This window comes from Sander lucioperca, chromosome 20 (assembly GCF_008315115.2).
Source record: "Sander lucioperca isolate FBNREF2018 chromosome 20, SLUC_FBN_1.2, whole genome shotgun sequence".
NCBI lineage: Eukaryota > Metazoa > Chordata > Actinopteri > Perciformes > Percidae > Sander > Sander lucioperca.
Window position 1 is genome coordinate 7,582,324 of NC_050192.1, and position 16,768 is coordinate 7,599,091.

Here is a 16,768-nt window from a genome sequence, read left to right on the forward strand (position 1 = left end):
CTCCACTGCCCAGCAGATGATTTGTGAGTGCTATTATCCCCTGAAATCGCTCCGGAAAATGGCTGCAGTGTGAAGACAGGAATTGGTGACGGGGCGGGGGGTGGTTGCTTCCATTGATTGTGTATGTACTGGAACAAGTAAGAGCAAGGTCAGAGTTTAGAGGTGGGAAAAAAGAGAACATTTCATGTTTCCATTAAGAAAATGTAATTTCAAAGTTTCTTTTGGAAACATGAAAGCACTTCATAAATATGACATCCAACAAACACTAACAGACTTATGGCAGAAAAGAAGACGAGGAGGAAATAGAAAGCGTGAGAGCAAAAAGGGGGGAAAGAGTGACCAATAACCTAGTTAGAAAATCAGCATGCAAGCACTTCATCTTTTTTCTCTCGTAGCAGCATTGAGAACAGGTCTGACTGCCATCCTGCTGACAGCGGAAGTTTTCATTTCCAAGCTTGACTAATTCATTATGAGTGCCAGAACTCTCCATATTGTTATAATCTTAATCTGAGAGAACGGCTGACTATTTTAAATAATATTCTCAAATTGAAACACAGTGGAGTTAAAAGCAACATGCAGCTTGTTAGAAAATTCACTTCCCGTCCCTCTTAGCACGAGCTGTTTAATTTATCTGCAGCTTCCACCAACTTAGCATCAAAATAAGCAGATTGCTGATAAGAAATGCTCGTTAATCTAGTCCGTGCAGCAATTGAACCTGTGCACCATCTATATTTTCTTTTCACGAGTTTACTCTCCTTTCAAATACTCAAAGTCGTGCAGGGAACAAAAATGCGAATCTGTTTGGAGGAAAGCATCGCTGCGTGCTTTCATAAGACCAGCTGCCTGAACACAATACATGGTCAAATGTTAAAGTTATCAGCGGAGTGCAGAAGTGAAGAAGCCTCTTCACCACTCTGCTTTCCACACCTGCAATGAAGGATTTGAATTCACTGGCAAGACCTCTATGGCAGCGCAGAACCATTCTGCTAGGCTGAGATAAAACATAACACTAAAAAAAAAAGTTAAATAATCAATTCCAAAAAAATGGCTGGCTATTAATCTAAAGCAGACTTTAGGATAGTACCTCCCAGGGGATTGCAAGATGATTTGCAGAGGGATTTAGGAGATTCGTAGCTGGTGAAAAAGTTAACTGCCATTATTTTATAGAATCCAAATATTTCGTCATGTTTTTAATTATTGTTCAATGTGTGCAATGAATCTGAGTCTTTGTTCATAATTATAAAGTAAAATTGTCTGCAAATGGGAGAAATTATTCTCTTCTATTTCAGTCGCTATCACTGCGCTATTGCAATGTGTGGACATGATTTTCTTTGATAATGATGCCGAAACAAAAGTAAGACTCATAGAGGAACTGTAAAGGCGACCTTAGACATTTTTGATTTGATAACTGTGGCAGTCATCTAACCGTAACCCTTACATACATAATCAGGGTTTAATGAAAGAAAGTAAGCCTGGAAACATCCATCGTCAGTCTTTTTCATTGCTGGTTAGTAGAGAGGGTGAGTGTGTAGATGCTCAGCATAAGGCATAAGCAATGTGTGTAGAGGGTATAACGTGTTAATTATTTGGTTACTCTTTCACTTTGCTATGGCAGTTAAGATTTGGGTTAATGTCATGGAACATGTCCTAGAAGTTGTCAAACTATGTTAGAGGAGGGGGAAAAATTATGATATTATAGGGATGATAAAATGAGATAAAAATGCAGTAACTACATATTTGGTCAAACTGAGCTGAGAGTTAATAACAATTATTGTGCAATACAATCATCCACAAACATTTCTGTTGGCACTTTTTACTACACCCTCTGTCACAGAGAAACATAAAACTAGACAGCTAAAGAAAGAGAGCTATATACCAAGTGAAAGCTACCTGTGAGATAGCAACTGCTTTTGAAAAGACAAGAAAAACCTCTGCTGTACCTAACACCAGCATCTAATAAGGGATTTAGGCTTGATTTGAAACACTGCTGAAGTTCACACTTCCTCTTACGTTAATCCTCCAATAGGATTATGGTGATCAAGAGTAGCGTAAATGTACCTCTCAGCTGTCCTCAAACCTAAGGAATGTCCCACAAATTAATGAAAGTATTTGCAAGAAGAATGTCAAATTTACAACAAGAAATGATAAACAGAATTGTGAGAAAGCAAATAATTTCCACTAATGTCTACTTAACCCATATTTCTGTGCTATTCTTTGTAGAAATATCTCCCCTGTTTGACTTCTTGTAAAAAGCAATATACAAAAAAAATCATCCATTGTGAATGTAATTAAAGCTCTAGCAGGGAATGTCATGCTACTACTTTACAGTGAAAAGAAGCCACTGAAGACTCCAACAAAGCTGCTATGTGATTCTTTCAATTCCACCTCTTGACTGGAGCTTTCAGATGCAGTCCCTGACATGCATGATTAAAATCCCCAATGGCATTGTATGAAAGGACCAGCCAGTTGCCATCAAGATTATTGTTAAATCAAAGCACAATGGCAAAGCTAACCTTTATATGATCTTTAATCTTTTTCATCCTTTTTTCAAAATTCTGAGCTCTGCCAAGGAAGTGATACTAAAGAGAATATGAACAGTGTTAAACCACATTTTTCAATAACATTGATTTGAAAGGCTAGAATTTCTGGTGTTGGGGCAAAGACTAAATTGTATGCTCAGTAAAAGTTACGAAAACGGACACCTTTTTTTGGACCATTTGAAAACCCTGACTCTTTTAATAATAAACGTATTTGAGAACATGTACATAAAACATGAATACATGTAGCCATATAGCAAATACTTTTCCATCTGCGAAAACTCCCGCACACACATTGGTTCACAGCCCAAAAGGTCCAACAAATAAAATCATATTTGTTTTCATTTTCACTCAGTGTCTGCCTAACACAATGAACACACATTTGTTAAACTCAAAAAGGAGCATCACTTCAGAAAAAAATTAAATCCAACCTATTGTGATATTGTTGGCGGCAACATCAAAGAGACTAATCAGTGATTATCTTGTCAGGGTAAACGTCTGCTTGCAAACATAAGCAGCTCCAAGTGCAGTGAACCCTCAAACAATTATTATATCATTATGTTCTGATGGTTTCTGGACAAAGATCTCGCTGTCATTTAAAGAGATAAATGAACATGATTTTTGATGATTTTTGATCAAAATAGTATGTATCCTGGTCACAATTCTTCTTAAAAAAAAAATTAAAATAAAATCTAAGGAATCTATATCAACATATCTTATGTTAAGAAAATGTACAATTGGGCGATATATCGTTATCTGATTTTTTAAACTGTATTGGCTTCAAAAATAGTATTGTTTCGGTTCTGTCTATAAGTCTGAGAAATTGGACAGAAAGCTGGGACATGAGTGAACAATGAAAACAAATATTTAATGGAACACATTGATGACAAAAGCATGACCTTCAGAGATTCCTAAGAGAAAGCGAAGAGGTTAGGAGGGTTGACTATGACTGCTACACACAACAGTGAGATGTTGAAATATTTAATCCACACAAAAAGTTTTGACATTGTGCTCACCTAAGACAATAAATACTTGAAACGATACCAATTTGATTTTGAACTGGAGCGGGTGCTGAATCCCGTCCACTGGCAATGAACATCATCAGCCCTACTGATGATGGAATAAAGACGACACAACTCCAAAAAGAAAATAAGCCAACCACAGAAAAGATTCAATCTTTGATGAAGGATATCCCCAACAAATAACACCACATTATTATTATAAAAAAATTGTTATATCACCGAGTTTCTTTTCTTTTAGATTGTTATTACAGTCAGTGTAGAAAGCCTTTCAATGTAACTGGTTGGGACTTCATTTAAACTGATGGGTAGTTTAATTTGATAAGATTGTCTTATGTTTTGCGTATAAAATCTCAACGGGCAAAGTAACTATAGTGGTGAAATAAATGTAGTACAATATTTCCATCTGAAATGTAATCTGAGTATGTAGCTTGACCAATTCAGAATTTTTAGGCCAATATATGAGATAATCTGTCTGATCTGATAATATGTCTACCAATATTCCGGGAGGGGTTTCGGAGCAATTGAAAAGTAAATTTGTTACTGCTTAATTTTTACTGAAATATACAGTATGAATGTATCATATGCAGTACTTCTGGCAGTAAATGTACTACACTTTACAGATTTAACATAGTGATTGACACCGATGAAAAAATCCTTTCCCTAATTAGTGCCGTTACCTCTGAGTGGCACTGTTTTTAAGACACACTGCAGAGGGAGAGGACTGGAGTTTGGCAGACAGCAGCACACGCAGCTAAGTAAACTATCTGGTTTAATAACAGGGTCCTTCTGCCCTGAGGTTAAACAGATCCACTAATCTCTCTATTTGTTTGGTTTGGGTTTTGCATTCATCTAAGCAGCACCCAAAGCAATGGACACCGGTGCGTTTGCAGCTCTGCTGTTTCCCTCAAGCTTGAACATTTGACTAAATATGCAGGTGCAGAAACATCCACCCACTAGAAATAAGAGTAATGTGTAAATTAGTCAAGATACAAATTTAATAAATGCTGGCACTTGTCCATGCAAGTTTAGTGACTTGTTATTTGGATTTCTTGATTGATCAGAGCAGCCAGTTAAATGAAAAATATTTACCAGCAGACTGTGCATATAGATCCATCATGCATTTTGGAAGTACAGATATTCTAAATAGATGCAGAGTCAGTGAAAGATTAATGCATCTGCCTGTGTATAGGCTGATAACCAGCCTTTCAGACAGTTACATAATCAAGCTTTTTTTTTTCCAGACACATGCCCCCGTGCTGAGATGTTGGCTGAGAGCAGATAATGAAGAGATATTGTAGATGTCCACTGAGATCTATGACCAGGTTCAGACTTTGAGAAGCAAGCCCTCCCTACTTCATCATCATAATGCTGATGTGGTAATAAAGCAGCAGCCCACACTTGAAGGAAGGCCAGGCAGTTGCAGTCAGGGGACACCAAGTACTAGGAAATTGCATTACAGGCATTCCCTTTGGAGTATTTAAAAATGGAAACATTGGAAGCCTTGTTTTATTGCTTGTGCTTTCGATGAGGTCTTTCCAAAGCGCTTCTGACAGTTCGTGGAGATGCAGAAAGTCATCAGACATGAAACAGCAACTTCACAGAGGGGTATTCTGAGGTGAAGTAGTGATAAGTGAAAGTGTGATATGAATACTTTCATCTCCGTGGATATCCAATATAACCTGCATGCCACATCTTTCGCCTGTGTACAGTTCTCTACTTAATGGAATTTGACTATATTGCTATGCAGAGGTAACCCACAGTGAACCATATTCATTATGAAAGTGAGACCATTTAAAGGAACTCAAAATGGCTGAAGCTTCACTCGGTAAGTCTCCTGTCTAAATGTACCATAAGCTTACTATCACATAAGACAAAGAAAAGCAGCAAATCCTCACAACCAAGAAGCTCGAACTACATCACATTTGGCATCATTGCTACAAATGACTGAAATTTTCAATCAATTAACAGAACACTGGATTAATTTTCTGTCAATCAATTTATCTATTTAAATCTAATTTGTATAGCCATTTTCAAACAAAGGACAGAAGGAGGAGGAAGAGGAATCAACGAATAAAAAAACATTCATAAAAACACAGTATGTAAATTATTTCAGGCAAACTTGAAAACTAAAGTGTTTAACTGGTAGATATCTCTAATTGGTAACCACATCTAAACGGTGACACACTCAAACTGCTTTGACAGCAAAAAAAACCTTCATATTTACGATTTGCCCATCTATGGTTACTTTTGAAAATTGCTCCATTCTAAAGATGGCTTAAGGCCTAGTACACATGTACATGGGTATTTTTAAAAACAGATTTTTTTGTGCATTTTGGCCTTTTGTCCACATACAAACGGCATTTTAGGTCGTTGCCATCCTGTTGCCAAAATTTGTCTCCAGTAACAGACAACATACAAGCAGTTTGAAAATGTCCCTTTGAAAGCATAGTGGTTATATTCACAGATGCTATGTTGTTATAATATATATAAACATATATCTGCATATGAATGCAGAATCTGTAGGCAAGGGGATAAGATTTTTAAGAAGATCAGTCAGAGTATCCTGTTGTGTACTAACACATCTACAAAATGTGTATTAGTAATGTAATCAGATGTAAATGTGATTTAGTTGGCAGCCCAGCCAGCTCTAAGGCATCTTATTTAATATGTATCTTGAAGGTATCAGATTAAAGGTGTGAAAAAAGAGGTATAAAGAACATGATTGTCCACACAATACTTTTTTATTAATTTGGTCAGTTTGGATATATCAGCTACAAAATGTAAAAAATGTAAACTCTGATTAAAAAAAAAGAAAAAAAAGAAAAGGAAATAGGCACAGAAAAAGTAGTTGAAGAGATATTTTGTTGATTTTAAACCAGCTCTGTGTCATAGCAGTGTGGGCAGTGTGTTTAAATGAATGGTGTCTGGCTCTGACACAGAGCTGGTTTAAAATCGGCAAAGATTCCCTTCAGGGCTTCTGGAACAAAGAGCCAGGATGGTAAACAGCTGACAATCATCTTTCAGTCCGCAGGTGACAAAGTGTATCATTCCTACATCTTTACAGAGCTTAGACACATTTCAAGGTTTTATGGTCTGTGAACTGTCCAAGCAGTTCAAGAAGCATATACCAAACGCTTAGTGCTCCTCAGTGGTGACAATCTGCTGTACAGGTTGGCCACTTTATTTATTTAAGAAGAGTTCCCCCTCCTCAAAGGTTGGGGTAATTCTTAGGAGAATATGGAGTGTGGAAAAAGACAGCCACCCAGGTTAGGCTCAGCCCGGGAAGAACCTACACTATTCTTTATAACCTTGATGGACATTTTCACTGTCACATACACATAGAGCAAGTCCACTGCTTGAGACAGCAAAGAAACTTATCATAGCTCATGCCACTCTACAGCCAATCAGTATGCAGTATATGTAATCTGTATATGTTAAGACTTAGTGCACATTTATTCAGAGTTCTCAGATTTACTCATGGGGAATTAACTGCCTGTCGGCGAGGGAGATTGCAATCTACGTCCAAGGCTGCCCATTCGATATTTTAAACCCTTATCATCATCTGACAATTTTATGAATAATTTTCATGATCTTATAATGTGGCAGAATTGCTCAGAGTCTTCAAATCCTCTTCTGACATGATTAGAGAACATTGAAGTACACTTATGTTTACGCAATGTCTGATCAGACTAACGGCTTTTCCTATTAACATATTAAATGAATTACAGCACCAGAGACAAAGATCATTAGGCAGATTTTCACCATGGGGAAATCATTTGGACAATGTATTGTCTAACAATGTGAGACTACAGCGATGCGTCACACAGCCTCAACTTGTTTCAGCATCCAGCTTTCCCCAAATCCTTCACAAACTAAAGCCCTGCTGGTGTTTGCACTTTGCCAAAAAACAACCCTTATTTCTTCAAGGTAGCTGTTTCATTTCAAAAGCACGGGCTGTGTGATTTCTCTGCTGTTTCGTGTTCTGTGATTAGTCATAACAGTGACTGGCATGCTGCAGACAGTAATGGCTAATGTGTCCATGCAGTGACATGCAAACACAAGTTGTTATCATCACACTACATCTCTTCACCAGAAGCACGGACTGTCTTAGTGTACTAAACACTGTAGCCTTAGGGTTTATCCCTTTATCAGATGTGCTTGTCTTTCCCTCAACTTCTCCAGCTCAAGTTATTTATTTGCATGCAGTTCAAAAGCAGGTGTGCCATTGCTTCATCTTCATATGCTAAAGACATAAACAGTGGCTTGTTAAGAGTTGTTTTTTTAATAACTGGCATGGCTTGGGTTTAGAGATTTCTAAACTGCTGTGGTTCCTGCAAGGTGCTCTGGTTAAAATTTGCATTTAAACATTAGGTGTGCCTGTTAGCGGCTCCTCTGGAAATATGAGCGAGAGTGCTGCAGCACTCTGGGATAATGGTCTTGGAGGACTGTGGCTCCTATAAAGAGTGTGCACATACAGTGAACTTAGGTCACAGTCATTTACATTAGAAGCAGTCAGAGTTCCCATCATTTTTCTTTGATCGTCGGGCAGGATGTGTACATTATGTTTATTGGAGTTACAGGATGTAGGGGTAAAGGACAGTATAATTTACATAGTAAGGACTGAAACTTGAATCCCAGGCCAGGTCCATGTAGCGGTTCTACTCTTGAAACAGCATCAGTGATGACCAGTGCAGAATCCCATGGGAAACACATTGAAACACTTGAAGGCAGTCCAATGCTCATCCTCATCTAATTTTATTTTTATTTTTTTAACAGTGGCCATGGCTATTAACCATGAACCTGGAGTCAGACACGCCCTTTGCTATCTTCTGTCAAAATGAGCCTCTTTCGTGCTACACTGAACACACACTCTTCGAGTATGCCATCCAATTGCAAGAAAACCCAACGGACTGCTTAGCACCCACTGTAAGTACTAACACACTCTGACACTGGAGTGAGCTTTTGAGTGTTTACTCATGACACTCACAACAAGTCAAACCCCAAAAGAGAAACTCATCCTAAGCTCCGATTTCTGAATGAATCATTTCCAAATGATCCCCCCCTCTGTTCAAAAATCATAGTTAGGTTTTGCATCTGTTCTCTACACACATTTACATTTCTTTAATTCTATTGGAAAAGAGTTATGTCTGTCTTAAATGTAAGGCTGTATTTATATAGCGCTTTTCTAGTCTTAACGACTACTCAAAGCGCTTTTTACATATTACAGGCACCATTCACCATTCACACCCATTCATACACTGTGGCCAAGGCTGCCATACAAGGTGCCAACGGCTCATCAGATAAACATTCACACTAGGGATGCACCGATACTGATGCCAGTATTAGGTATCGGTCCGATGCCATGCGCATGTACTCGTACTTGTAATCATAAAATTACTACGATACTATCGCACTCGATACCACCTCATAGCAACATTACATGAACTTCTCCGTCGAGCAGGTATAGGCAGCGAAAGAGGAGCAATGCCAGCTGTTTCGAAATTTTTGGCTGTAAAAATAACAGCGGCTCTTACCCAATATATGATTGCACTTGACGACCACCCATTGTCAGTCCTTAATAATATTGGGTTGCAATGTCTTCTCAGTATACTGGAGTCAAGGTATGAGATTCCCAGCCGTCAAATCATCACAGAAACCGTATTTCCAAAGCTTCATGACTTTGTGAAAAAGCACATCAGCAGCCTGTTGCCCGTATGCTTTACCACTGATATTAGGAGTAGCAGTGTCAGCCCAGTCCAATGTCTCACATCAGCTTTAATGGCATAAACATGAAGAAAGCGATATTTCAATCCGTTCTGTCTACATGCAGTCTCTACACAGCGCTGTTTTAACAACCACAGTGGTCCTCTGCAAATAGCGCAATTTTGTTTTACAAACAAGCTCAAACGAAAGCTGTCGGTTTGTAGTCTAACTGTTTATATAGTTTGCTACGAGTCTTTAAATTTGGACAAAATCTTGTGAACTTGGCTGCTGGCGTAAACAAACCATCCTCTCTGCTGGAGCTGGTAAAACATGGCTACTTAATATCCATGTGAATGATGTCATCAGACTTTGCTTCTTCATTCTTTCTAAAGTGTTCTCAGTATTTTGATATCAGGAAGGATATAATTTATTTTATTGACACTAGCTCAGGGAAATGTCCAGCCCATAGCCACTGAGCCTTGAATAGAAAAAGATAGCGCCGCCCTAATGGCATTAAAGAGAATCTACAAGAAAGAACATGGCCAAAATTACCCATGATTCTCTTAGCTTTCTGGACTCTTCCAGAGGGAGCTCAGGCCAGTAATCTTAGAGCAGATCTTTACAATGTTAATGAGGCTATTCTTGCTTTTCAAAGGCAACCCATGAAACCAGCAAATGAATGAAAAAGTTAAAAGACTTCCAATAAAGAAATGATAAGAGCTTCATAAAATTCTAGCTTCCGACCCCAGAGGGATTATTATTACTTGTATCGGTACTCGTATCGGTACTTGGTATCGGCGAGTACCCAAATGTAAGTACTTGTACTTGGTCTTAAAATAAGTGGTATCAGTGTATCCCTAATTCACACATATTCACACACCAATGGCGCAGCATTGGGAACAATTCAGGGTTCAGTGTCTTGCCTAAGGACACTTCGACATGGGACTGCAGAGATCAAACCACCAACCTTCTGATTGGTAGGCGGCCACTCTACCACCTGAGCCACAGCCGCCCCAATCTTGACATATAATTTGATCTGCTGTGGGTCAGTGCTCGCAATGAATTTCAATTTACATATGACATCTTGGCAGATGGAAATTTATGTACACACAAATAACAAATTTACATATTGTATACCTCCTTTGAAGCCACAATCACTTTACTGAACCTGGCAGGTAACATTAATATATCAGGTATTCATAATATAAATGAATTCATCATTCATGTAAAATAATGTAATCGCTATGCATTCAGGTAATGTTTTGAATGCGTAGTACACCATCACTAAATATATGCTATTCTTTAAAAAGCTACAGTACCTACAATTTTGTGCACTGAAGTCTTAAAATGGCTTATGGTTGTATCCTTGGCCTATTGTTACAGAATGTGTGACATTTTTCTAACACGTCAATGGGGTTACAAGAGCTTGTCTGACAGCGATAGATATAAAAGAGCTCTTGACCATGAACAGAGTTGTAACTCCTCACATGCTTTATGTATTGTGCTGCAGTGATACTGAGACATTGGACAAAGAAACAGTGTAGTGCTCATTCAGGACCACAGACTGTAGAAAACATAGATGTAGTCTGCGTGACGTCAACCATATGTTGCTGAAGAGCCATTGTGAAGCTCATCTTGGGTGGCTCCAGCCGTCGCCATCTTGGCAGCGTCTCCTGGCTAATCCAAAAATGGGCAAAGAGGTGGAGTGTGGATGGACCTGAGGCTGGCCGAATTAGGACCTACAGTCTCCTGTGACGGCACCCACCTGTCACTCAAAGCGGCTATGCTCTAAATTATGTTTAGTTTAAGCCTTAATATAATTTAAACGAGTGAGTTATATAAACCCCCCTTACAGTTGTCATGAATGGGGGAAATTAGCTATAGAGACCTGTAAACATGTTTGTTTTGTATGTAACTTCGTGCATTTTAACATGGGGGTGTATGGGGATTGACTCGCTCGTCTCAATGGCCATTCAAAGAACTGCAGTTTTTGGCACTTCCACATTGGCTTCAATTTTTAGCCTTGGAGGTTGGGTCAAATGCATGAGGAAAATTCTGATCACCTCAGGTAAGTAGTTATTCATGGTAATGCATATTAAATTGACAAACAATGTTTAGCCTTACTAGCTGCATAGCTCTAAAGATGGAATTTTAGGTTGGTCAGGCAGTCTGTTGGTCTACCACGTTGGTCCACTTTTGTCCAATACTTTGGTTTATGACCAAAACTGCAAAACTAATAACTTTCCCATCAGTCCCAGTTGGACTTTGTGTTTATTGCTAATTAGCATATGTTAGCATGCTAACACGCTAATCTAAGATGGTAAACATGTTATACCAATTTATCATTATGTTGCCATTGCCATTGTGAGCATATTGGCATGCTGATATTAGCATGTAGCTCAAAGCACAGCAGTGTTGAAGTACAGCCTGGCAGAACTGCTAGCATTGCTGTAGACCTAACTGTCTTGTTTAAATATATCCTTACATAACCGTCTGAACTTTATAGCACTGCAAATACAATATAGTGCATTTTAGAGGTGAAAATCATGAATCCCAAAAGCCATCAGATCAGGTGTCACTCTGTTATGCCAGACAATCTCTGCTGACAAAAAGGACACCATGTATAGCAATGTGCAAGCACTTGATATCAACAACCTCACTTCACACTGCGGGAGTGTATATGGACATTATCAGCAGACATTGCATCTGCACACACACACACACACACACACACACACACTACTGTTTGATGCTGTTCCACCAACAACACTGCCAAGAGCTCTCCCTCTTCATCATGGCGACGCTGTCCAGAACCATCTCAAATGGAGTTGCGGCTTTTTCAGTTCAATGAGATTGAGATTGTGTGTAGATGTATGTGTGCATTTGTCTGTCTAACTGCATATCTGTTGCTTTCATTTGTATGACAGGTTATGTCTCTTTGTGTATGTGTGTAAGTGGCAGCATATTCATCCGTCTACTTTTTTCGTAGTATGTGTTTGTGCTCACAACATCCCCAAAGGACTGTCATGTCAGTTCCGTGTGAAGCCGGCCAAATCCCTGGCACAAATTAACAGGAGATGGCAGCGGCAGCTTTTCAGGGCAAGAGTAGAGGGAGCAGTCGCACCAGTTAGGAACCTGCAACCTGGCCACCCAGCCCTACACTCACCCTGGCTGGCTCAAGATAACAGAGCCAACACATGCTCAGACAGATACGGACTGGGTTGCACTCGCTGCATACCCACTCATAACTTGGTAGCTCATTCATATGCAACACAGTGCCAAAACATTATCCATTAGCTCCAACAAGGGCCTGAGCATGCTGCTAGAAGTGTCAAATATGCATGAGGGAGTGGAGGTCTGTGTCCCATAATCCTCCAGGCAATTAATACAATCGTATTTAGCGCTATGCACCTAGATGCACACATCAAACCTCTCCCTGGGCTCGTTGAATTTTTTAGGTAGATTAATTTACAGGTACATTGGCCAGAGGCTTGCTTTTATGGATTGGAGCTGTCTGGAAGCCGACGGCATGCCATACATTGAAAATTGTCCGCAATGATGTATGGGTCTTTGGGGACATTACATTCACAGTGGAAAACACTGCTGAAAAAGCTGTGGCGGTCTGTTCTGCTGATTGGATTGTATCACTAATTGAGCAGTGATTTGGTGTTTGATTTGCTAAGCTGAGTTAATATACGCTCAGTCCTGCAAATGAATTGTTTTCAGAGAAATTACTTGGTGTTGAGATTTGATCCATTCAACATTTATGCCACACAAACATGGTTGCAGACTTGACTGTCATAGAGAATCCCATTTCTTCTTTATATATCCAACTGTTTTCTCTGCACTACTGTTCCTGCAGAGTGTGTCGTCGTCTTCAGTATAATGCAAAGCATTTAATTCAGGCTTGCTTTTTGTTGTTGCTTCTGCAGATGTTTTTAGCCTCCAGTCAGATATTGATTGAAATGTTCAGTCTAGTGTAAGGAGAAGGGGCCTGCTATTCAGACGCATTCGGTTGGTGGGAAAGCAGTATTGATTGCACTTAAAGTGACAAAATTGAGGAGGCCCACTTTAACACGTTATCCCTATTGCCGCCAACAGACAAAATGCAGGCCAGAGAAGCAGTGCAGATTGATTTCTGTGATCATGGATGGCGTGAGACCTATAAATCAGTCGCCCAAGCTATGTTGCTTGAGAATAAGTCAACAATTTTTCATAGTACAATGTAAGGACTGACAGCCTGCTTGAAGTAAATACTGTGGTAATGAATAGGCATCATAAGCTGAAAAGTCCTCACAGCTCTATGTAATAATAACCCAGTGTGTACAGCACGTAGACTGGTAGTATATTTGCGAAGGCAGGTATTGCGGGCAGCCGGTTCTGGCATCTATGGGATTTTGTTGTGCATTATTCACTGGCAAGGCATGAATACAGCCTCTCCCCCTCTTATGCTCATCCATCAGGTAAAATTGCTTTCTTCTAACATTAGGCTGTCAACGAGAAATAACAAATGTAGCCATGAATAGCGACGCATGATTACAGGGTAATAATGCCCCGAGGTCAGAGAAATGTGACCTCAGTTAGGGCAGCTTGTTGAAGGGACTACTTGCATTAGATGATAAGTCACCAGGGAATAGCTCATCTTAATCTGAGGTGGCTGCTGACAGGTGCACCGCACTTCTGTGATGTTTTTTTTTTTAATCATTGTAACAGCATGCTTCCTATATTTTAAAACATGTCATTGTGATGTTCTTAAAGGTCCCATATCATGCTCATTTTCCGGTTCATACTTTTATTTCTTCTATTCAAAAACATTATTTTTCTCAAACTGTCTGTCTGAATATAATATGAAACCTTCAAAAGCATGCAGGAGCGTGATTGAAAACGTTTACATCACCCTTGTTTCTGATGGGGCTCTTTGACCACTGCTCAAAAACATCTCTCGCTGATAGTTGGGGGCTATTTTGAGCCCCACATTTACTCTGATTGATATAGTGTAAATTCATCACTTTAATCTTCCAGGAAATTGCACAGGCATTTCCAGAGGTCTAATCGAGATATGGGTGCACATTCTGAGTAGGAGTAAGAATAAGGAGGTAAATTAAGGAGAGGCAAGACAGATGGAGTAAAGACCTGCATGGCTCAAGATGGATATTCTGAAATCTGAAAAATGAATATAGACATAGTTGGCCAGAGCTTGGTGTGTTTGAGAAAAGGGGAAAGCACAAAAAGTACACAACAGGAGAGAGTAATTAAATGAAGGGGAAAGCAAATTTAAATGCTTTAGTGATCTTTCTTCCATCCCAGTTTTCTCCTTCTTGACTGTTGCCTCCAGGTCTCTGGTTCCATGTACTGCATAGCCAATTAGCCATGAAAATAAAAGAGAGAAAGCCAGTTGCAAATGACTAACACACTAAACCATACTGGATTCAGAAGCAGAAATGTGGATACACATGGAAAGATGAATGTTGTTCAATATATACAGTAGTAAAAGAATTTATCTGCATCATCTGTATTAGCTTTTTATTTTATTATTATTATTATTATTATTATTATCATTTTTTGTATTAGAGCATGCAATTTCACGGTAATTTCAATCAAAACACAACATTTTGGCCCTCATCTAATATCATCTTAAGTGATTGAATGTGAGACCACGATAAACTGGGGAACTGGTTTATTGTATTTTTTTTTTTTTTTTTTTTTAAATCAGCATACAGTGAGAGTCATAATAGTGAGGCTCTGCAAAGGCAAACACAGCATGGCATATCATCACAGCAAGTGTTTGCGCATGTTGATGTGGGGTGGGGGAAGAGGGGGGGTTAACTGAATTGTGAGGTCTAGATGGTATTGTTCTTCGCAGGGAAGGACTCAAAGGACGTTTTAATGAATGGAGCTTGGGGAATGCAGTAGGCTTGTCTGTCATGGCAGAAGGAGGGATATATACTGTGTTTCTGATGTAGACACTGAATTATTGAAAAGGAGATCTGGGCACTGATAATATGGGTAACACAATTTAAATTTGGTTAATTTCAAACTTAATATAGTTGTTTTCTTTCATTTTGGTTTCTAAAAAAAATGGTCAATTGAGCAAAAAGCTACAGTGTGTTTCATGCTCTTTGCATAAATAAAGTCCTTCACCCTGCAGACCAGAGCTCAGTTTATGTCTACTGCTGCCAGTGAGATTGAAACAAATGGCTGAGAGGTATGCTCTTGATAAGTTAGATGTGACAGTCGACTCTACGCAGCCTTGGGTAGCTTCGTTTGTATGTGCTTGTAAACAAATAATGCAGTATATTCTAAATTCCATCTTTGATGCATTGTATTTGTTACCTACGTTTTTTCTCTCAACTCCCAATCAAAATGCAGGAGGCAACTGGGAATTTATGTGCATACATACATCGTTAAAATTACAAGTATGAGTTTCCCTGATATGGTAATATATTTTAATCAGTCTAGGATTTCAGTGATTCAAATGAGCAGGTTTCTCCAGCTGGGTGGGATTAGCGATGCTTGGCTAAATGTGTGTGGAGTAGCTAAACGGTGTGTAGGATTGTGCAGTCGTCTGTGCAATTGCTTGAATGCTTGTGTATGTTTTGTGTGTAACCTGTGTGTAATAAGCATCTGACCCTGCCTGGATCATTTCCCTTCTTGGTTTTAATTAGGTTGTAAATGTCAACATATGAACCATTCTCTTCCGCTGTGTGAAGCATGTGTGCAGTGTTCATTGTTTGCCCTGCTGGACGAAAGGACTGCTGTTCATCTTTTGTCACATGTTGACTCGTCAGATAATTAGAGTATGTGAATGACTCAAAGGCAGGGCCAAAAATAGCTGCTTCAGGCGTCTGTTACTTCCTGAACTCCATTCTTCCCAATATGCATTACAACAGAAGCAGGGGATACACGTCTTGGCAACCACCAATTAAGGCCACATATCCTTCACATAAGGGCTATTGCTTCATCAAAGCTCTGAGAATAATGAGCTAAAGTAAACAGTAATTACTGGAACCAGGTCATTGATTAGACACAGTTCTGTCTCTGACTAGCCCTATGGGATTTCTAGGCAAAGGAACATCTCCATATAGCCATTAGATAGCAATAGGTGACCTTATGGTTTGCAATAAAATCCATTTATCTTTCTGAATTTCCATCCAGTATTTTTCATACCGGCCCGCTTTCCAACGCACACATGTTGCCAAATCCAGCTAAATTCAGCCATGGAGATTGATGATGACTCCTCCCCACTAAACATATATCCACACTCCACAATTTATTTAGTGTATGATGATATAGCTGTCCATGATGCCCATATTCACAGTGTGAATTATGCATGTAGTATAGATTTGCCCCCCTGATATGAACAAGTGAGGAAAGACATGACCGTGCAGGCTGACATTACATTAGGGGGAGATCAGTACGGATTTGACAACAGTTATTCCAATCTGGGACATAATTTAACCGTAATCCAAGAGCGAGAGGTCAAACAGTGAATTATCAATATGGGTC

The 16,768-nt window shown here is 39.2% G+C and overlaps 1 protein-coding gene across 2 annotated transcripts in view; it reads left to right on the plus strand.

Annotated features, from left to right (window-relative positions):
* chrm2a (cholinergic receptor, muscarinic 2a) overlaps positions 1–16,768 on the plus strand; it is a 77,096-nt gene that overhangs the window by 18,251 nt on the left and 42,077 nt on the right. Inside the window, exon 2 of one of the 2 annotated variants that reach the window (XM_031313380.2) lies at positions 8,336–8,485. The exons of the other annotated variant lie outside the window; for it this stretch is intronic. The gene's annotated coding sequence lies outside the window, so the exon portion shown is untranslated. The remainder of the gene's footprint in view (positions 1–8,335; positions 8,486–16,768) is intronic. 2 annotated transcript variants of the gene reach the window in all.